Source organism: Dendropsophus ebraccatus, chromosome 4 (assembly GCF_027789765.1).
Source record: "Dendropsophus ebraccatus isolate aDenEbr1 chromosome 4, aDenEbr1.pat, whole genome shotgun sequence".
Classification (NCBI taxonomy): domain Eukaryota; kingdom Metazoa; phylum Chordata; class Amphibia; order Anura; family Hylidae; genus Dendropsophus; species Dendropsophus ebraccatus.
In genome coordinates, this window is record NC_091457.1 from 17,553,880 (window position 1) to 17,561,261 (window position 7,382).

A 7,382-nucleotide genomic window follows, 5' to 3' on the forward strand; every position below is an offset into this window, starting at 1 on the left:
AGAGTAGTTGTCATTTTACCAGAAATGATAAAGAAGCATGCCATTCTGTTATCAGTCAGCGCCAACTGGTCCTAATGCAGTCATCTTTTTGGAATGATGCCTCTCGCATTGCCTTATTCTTGTGTATAGTCTCTATCTGAATGGCTAAGATGGGCCGAACCTGCCAGGTGATGGGCACCAGTATGCATTTCAACTAAGTCAGGCTATATACTATTACATTAAGATTACAGACAGGACCACTGGTGGTTACTATGTGCAGATTGTGCCCTCGCTGGCACTTAGAAGCAGCTCCACCACCCACTCCTCATGGTGACTTTCTAATGATTTTTGCTACGCAATAACAGATATTACTTAAGAACGAATATAAAAAAAGCTTTTAGTTGAACAGAACATGGGGCACGTAAAAGTAATCTATAACTTTACAGAATGGAATAAGCCGAGAACAAGGTGGTTGTTGCTGTACAGCCGCCAGGGCCCAGCACTTACCATGAACATAAGTGCACCCATACTGGTAGCATGCGGAATCTGCATCATATTATATGCTGGTAGAGGATGGTGGTTGCAGTAATAATATTTAGTCATAAAAACAAGCTGCAGGGTTCCTTCTATGGAGGAAAAAGATCTGAAAGTTTCTCTTTGAATAACAGAGGGGTCATGGGTAAAGTCATGCCCAAAAGACTAGGAACAGAGGCTAAGTTGGTCTCTCTACCTCACGCTAAACATGTAAGTATAGGGTATGTTGACTTATAATTGCTCCTAACATTACCAAAGTCTGCCTTGTGCCGATAGTGGCGCTATACACTTTTATGGACGGTATTAAAGGGAAACTATCAGCAGGTTAGACGTATCTAACCTGCTGATGTGTCCCTATAGTGCATGGGGCGCTGAGGATGAATATGCAAGAAAGGGGTCTGTGGAGCCTCAGTTGTAAGTTTCAACACATGTAAATAGCCAAGGGAAGTCCAGGGAAGAAAACCTGTTGCCAAGGGGTTCCTCCCAGTAGGGAGATCACCAAACCACCCTGATACGAAACCCTTTAAGTCCGACTTAGTTGTGAGTATTCAGACACAAATAGGGAAATACCAGGGTGGCCCCTTTTGCATCAGAGTGTAACTCAGTTGCAAGTATTGCGACACGACATGGGAAAACCAAAGCCAGGCATCCATCTACAGACAGCTGTTATGGGGTATTTGCCCTTCATCAGTGTGGAGCAGGATTCTTGCTAATGGGAGCAATGAAAAGTAGACCAACAAAACACAGGAATCACTGAGCTCAGGGAGATCAGCAAAAAAAAAAAAAAAATCCAATAGAGTACTCACTCAAGAGTCTCCTCTAAAATTTGAATTTGCAAGAAATGGGGTCCCTGGAGCTTTGAATGAGTACTCCATAGGATTTTTTTGTTGGTCTTACCGTCATCCTTGGGGCCATTTCCGCGCTATTAGGAGTCTAATCTTTATGCTAATTAGGGGGTTCAGTTTAATGAGGATGGGACTACTGCCCCCAGCGCACTGATCTGGACCGCCTGCTCTACTGATATTCACTGGAAGGGGCAGATCGGTACGATAACTTCCCTTTAAAGGGATTTTCCAGACAAAACATACTGATGAGCTATACATAGGATCAGTAATCAGTCACCGATTGGTAAGGTGCTGACACCCCCGCAGATCAGCTGTTCGTCTCCCACACTACACAGTGAACAGAACCAGCAGCTGTTGTCTCCGTTCACTCTGTAGTGGTGATGACGTGTAACTGCAGATCAGCTCAACTGCAGAGGCTTGTGGGAAATTCCAGGGTTTATTCTATGCATAAATCTCGTAAAATGCTTAGGAAAGATGAGCAACCTCAAGCGTGCGGCATTTGATGGATGAAGAAAATGGAGGCAGCCCTAAGGCTGCCTGGAAAACATGGATACAGTATAGGCTGTATTCATGTTTTCCAGGTCTCCCAAGGGCTGCACCCAACTTCTTCAGCCATCAATATTCAAATTCTGAAAGATCAGACTCAAGCATGCTCAAGTTGCCCTAGTCAGTAGCGGATTATAATAGGTCCGTTTCGGGGGTAGCCCGGGGCCCTGAGCTTCTGGGGGGTCCATAGCCACCCAAAAAGACTTATACTTTCAGTTGTGTTCTGTCTCCTGGCTTTACTGCTGCTATAAATTGCAAAACATTGCTGTTTTTTTTTTTTTACCACAATTTTGCACAAATCAAGACATCATGCCATTATCTATCCTCTACTATAAACACCAGGCTAGTGCTGCCATATTTACAGTGGGGTGGGGGGCCCGAGCTTGGTGAACAGCCCGGGGCCTATGGTAAAGTTAATCCGCCCCTGGCCCTAGTCTCTATTGAAGCCTTTGCCCCTTGTCTGTACCTGCACTGCCATCCATAGATAAGTTCTGCCAGCTCTTTGCCCAAAGACATTGTTGCTGCAGCATTTCCCGGCCTCTTGTTTATTTACAATCAATGTTGCAGCTCATCAATTATTTGATAGGTCAGGAGTCAGTGCTCCGGCACCTGCGCCGCGGGGGCTACGCTAAAAGAGCAGATCGATATTTTTCTGAAAAGGGCAACAATCATCACCTGCCGTTCACCTTCTGCCGCTGCAGGAGCTTAGAAATATCATCTCTACAAGGAACTATGGAAAGATTTTACACAGACAGATCCGGGAGGACACAGCAAAGCCTGGCTCTTGTCCATGGCTGACCCTGCCTTAGCCTGCATAACCCACCAGCTACTTCTCCAGATCAACCTGTAATTCTAGATAAGTGTAAAAAAAAAAAAAAAAAAAAACAACCTGAAAATGCCTACAGACTGGAGCAGTCAAAAAGAGTTTTGAGAAGAGACATCGGGCAGAGCCAGAAAGTGGTGACTAAACACAGTGCTGCAAAATCTTTAGTTCTTAAGCCCCGCCTATTTATACAGAACATGCCCCCGACCTACAGAATACAGAACTACGCGTCACACATTTGTCCCTTTCATCAAAGACAACATACCAGACTCCCACTTATAACAGTGTTCCCAAAACTGTGGCTCTCCAGCTAATGCAAGACTACAATTCCCAGCATGTTCAGACAGTGCGGTTGTAGTTTTGCAGCAGCTGGAGAGCCGTAGTGTGGGGAACACAGCTATATACAGGCACCTTATATACAGTCCTGTGAACTTGAGGCAAAAAAAATAAAAAATCCAACCGGTGAAAACCCTGCTCCAAAATTGGCTATTTGGGGTTGCGATTAAGGACGGGGATTACATGTCTCCATTTCACCTTGTAAAAAATTGAAAGTATGAGATTACCCAATCAGACCAGATGTATGGATGCTCACTAGAGATGAGCGAACCGGGTTTGAGTCCATCCAAACCCGAACATTCGGCATTTGATTAGTGGCGGCTGCTGAAGTTGGATAAAGCTCTAAGGTTGTCTGGAAAACATGGATACAGCCAATGACTATATCCATGATTTCCACATAGCCTTAGGGCTTTATCCATGTTCAGCAGCCACCGCTAATCAAATGCCGAACGATCGGGTTCAGATGGACTCCAGCTGCTCCAGGTTCGCTCATCTCTAATGCTCACCTCTCCCTGTTTCTCTACTGCTCTTCGTGCTAAAGGGGTTATCCAGCGCTACAAAAACATGGACACTTTTTTCCAGAACGGCCCCACTCTTGTCTCCAGCTTGGGCGGGGTTTTGCTGCTCAGTTCCATTGAAGTGAATAGAGCTTAATTGCAAACCACACCTGAACTGGAGACAAGAGTGGTGCTGTCTCTGAAAGAAAGTGGCCATGTTTTTGTAGCGCTAGATAACTTCTTAAGAGTATATTCACACGGGCGGGCTCGCAGCGAGATTCTCGCTGCGAGCCCGGCAGGTCCTGGCAGTTCCCATACACTACATACTTGCTGCGGTCTAAACGACCGCAGCGAGTATGTAATTCTGCCGCCCTTAACCCCTTCTGCTCCCGCCAGCTCCCCCGCTGTAAGCAGCATACATTACCTGTCCTTGCTGCACGGGTCCGGCGTCCTGCTCTCCCGTCCGGCCAATTAGTGTGTTGCCCAGCCGCAGCCACTGATTGGCCGGGCGGGAGAGCAGGACGCCGGACCCGTGCAGTAAGGACAGGTAATGTATGCCGCTTACAGCAGGGGAGCTGGCGGGAGCAGAAGGGGTTAAGGGCGGTATAATTACATACTCGCTGCGGTCGTTTAGACCGCAGCAAGTATGTAGTGTATGGGAACTGCCAGGACCTGCCAATCTCGCTGCGAGCCCGCCCGTGTGAATATACCCTAAAGGGGTTATCCAGCGCTACAAAAACATGGCCACTTTTCCCCCTCTCTTGTCTCCAGATTTGGTGGGGTTTGGAACTCAGTACCATTGAAGTAAATGGAGCTTAATTGGGAAACCACACCTAAACTGGAGACGAGAGAGGGGGAAAAGTGGCCATGTTTTTGTAGCGCTTGATAACTCATTTAAGAACAATGTCCTGTTGCTGTAGAGAAAGATAGTACTGTGGCGGTACCTGGGAATGGAGGAGTATAAACTAGAAGCATAATGGAGATTTCCCAGTCTTCTGATGTGGACTGAGGTGGCACCTATGGAACAAGGTGGTGGCAGACCTAAAGGTTCTAGGTCACCTTCTGCCACAAGTTATGTAATGGGAATCATGTACCAGAGCAACCAGTTTTCCAACACCAACATATTCCTTATAGTCCATGGAGACCATTCATTATTTATTAAAGGGGCACTCCAGCAAAAATATTTTTCTTTCAAATAAACTGATTTGCAATTTACTTTGATTAAAAAAAAAAAAATCTCGTCTTCCAGTACTTATTAGCTGCTGTATGTCCTACAGGAAGTGGTGTATTATTTCCAGTCTGACACAGTGCTCTCTGCTGCCACCCCAGTCCATGTCAGGAACTGTCCAGAGCAGTAGAAAATCCAAATAGAAAACCTCTCCTGCTCTGCACAGTTCCTGACATGGACTGAGGTGGCAGCAGAGAGCGCTGTCAGACTGTGTCCTGCAGGACATATAGCAGCTGGGTTTTTTTTTAGAGCAAAGTCCATGAAGGAAGCCATAAGGTGCACATCAGACTTCATCATCTATCACTTCAGCTTGCAGTGGCATATCCCTTCCAGTCTGGAGAGCAGGAAAGGTTTTCTATGGGGATTTGCATTGCAAATCTGACACCAGGTGATTTGTAGGGATTTTTTTTCACTGCAGTACCCCTTTAAAGATGAGAGTTTTAAACAGCCATTTCACAAACTGAGGCCCAGGACTAATGGTTGCAGACCAGCAAGTCCATCCAAGCCAACAACAAGGAAAGAGATGAAATACAATGCAGTTCTCCTACCTCCAGCAGCCATGAGTCGTCCTCCCTCAGGGAACAGGGCAGCCCAGGAATCAAGGTGAAGCAGCTTCACCTGTGTCAGTGATATTAACCCTCTGCAGGATGAGGTTCTGTTCCCACATGCATCTGAAACTACACCCCCTTGTGGTCTCCAATGGTTATGCAGTGTTGGCACTGTGGACCTCAATTACAACTCACCTCAGTAGAACCGAGCAGCAATACCACACACAAACTAAGTGTGGCGTTGTAATTTATTTAAAGGAGTTATCTGGCGCTAGCACATAGCTAGCAGCTAGCTGCTGTTTAAGAAAACCATGATATACTCACCTCTCTGCTCCCTCGGTGTTCCGATGCAGTTCGCCAGTGTCCCCCTCTGTCTACCCGGTTATTTCTGAGATGAGCTTGTTTCGGTAGTGACAGCCCGCTCAGCACAGTCCTTTCTCAGTCAGCGATTGGCTGAGCTCGCTGTCACTCCTGAGACAAGCTTGTTTAGGAAGTAATGGCGGCTACAGACAGCGGAGTACTGGGGGAGCGCAGAGAGGTAAGCATACGTTAGTTGTGTTTTCCTATATAGCAGCAATATGTTAAAAATATGCGGATAACCCCTTTAAGATTCACATACATATCATACAGGAGTATCTTATTCACACATCCCACAAAGTTGTCCATGATTGCAGATCCGCAACAGATTGTCCATTCATCTCAATTGGGCTATTCACACATTCAGTTTTTCACGGATCTGACATCTACTCTGTAAGGCTAGGTTCACACTGTGTTTTCAGCATCCGTTTAACGCATCCGTTTTTTGCAAAAAAACGCATGAAAAACGGATTGCAAAAAACGGATTCATTTGTGTGCATCCGTTTTTCCATTGACTTCCATTATAAAAGAAAAACGGATCCTTTCTTTTGGCGGACCAAAACACGTTGCTGACCCTATTTTTCTGGACGTTAAAAAAAACGGATCCGTTAAACGGATGCTGAAAACGCAGTGTGAACCTAGCCTAAATAAAATAGTATGTGTCCTAGTGTGGATTGTGTTGTGCGGATCAGCCAAGAGAAGTCTGTGGAATGTGTTTTATGCCAACGTCCCATTTATAACGTCCGTGAAAAACATGGCTCAAATCTAAACTAGTTTGAAATGTGGACACAGATGTAATTATAGATTATTATTATTTACAGATCAAAGAGTACGAATAGAGGATCTGAAAATCTATGAACGTGTGAATGAGGCCTAAGGAAGATATATCAAGCAGTCCTGCAGTCCTTGTTGCCAATAGCAACCAATCACAGCTCAGCTTTCACTTTATCAGAGCAACGTGATCGGTTACTATGGGCAACTAAGAGTTTGTTACTATAAGACGGCAAAATAAACCCGATGATTTTATGATGTGTTCAATCATAATAGATGAATAAATATTGATGATTAATTGAATGTAGCCATAGTAATCCGTATGTCGTTCCATATTTCTCACAGACCCATTGACTTCTACAGGCACCTCCATCTAAGTCCAGATCTGGATGCCAAGTGCTATAGACATCGATTTGCCCTATACTGTCTGCAATTGAAATGAACAAAATAAAAGCCAAAGTCAGAAGTGGATCCAGCAGGAAGTCAAAGTATAAACTCCTCCCCCTCCAAAAAAGGGTGTGGTTAAATGTGCAACAATGTGCCAAAAAAGTCTGGCACACTGCAAAGGGTTGGCCACCATTTAGCCAGTTTGGCAATCTTTTAGCTGAACATAATGCAAATAACCCATAAGATGGCTACTTCCAAAAACAGCGCCACCGCTTGTACTCAGGTTGTGCGTGGTATTACAACTTGGTTTCATTCACGTCAATGGAACCAAGCTGCAATTTAATATGGAAAACAAAGGACAAGAACAACACAGTTTCTGGATGGAGGCAGCTATGTTTTTTCCTAATGCTGGAGAATCCCTTTAAGGCTGGATTCCCAAGTGCCTAATACAGATGGATTTTTCTTCTTGTATTACAGCAGCATATTCTGGTCAAAGCTAATGACCCAACCTAGTAACAGCATCCCAGTGAT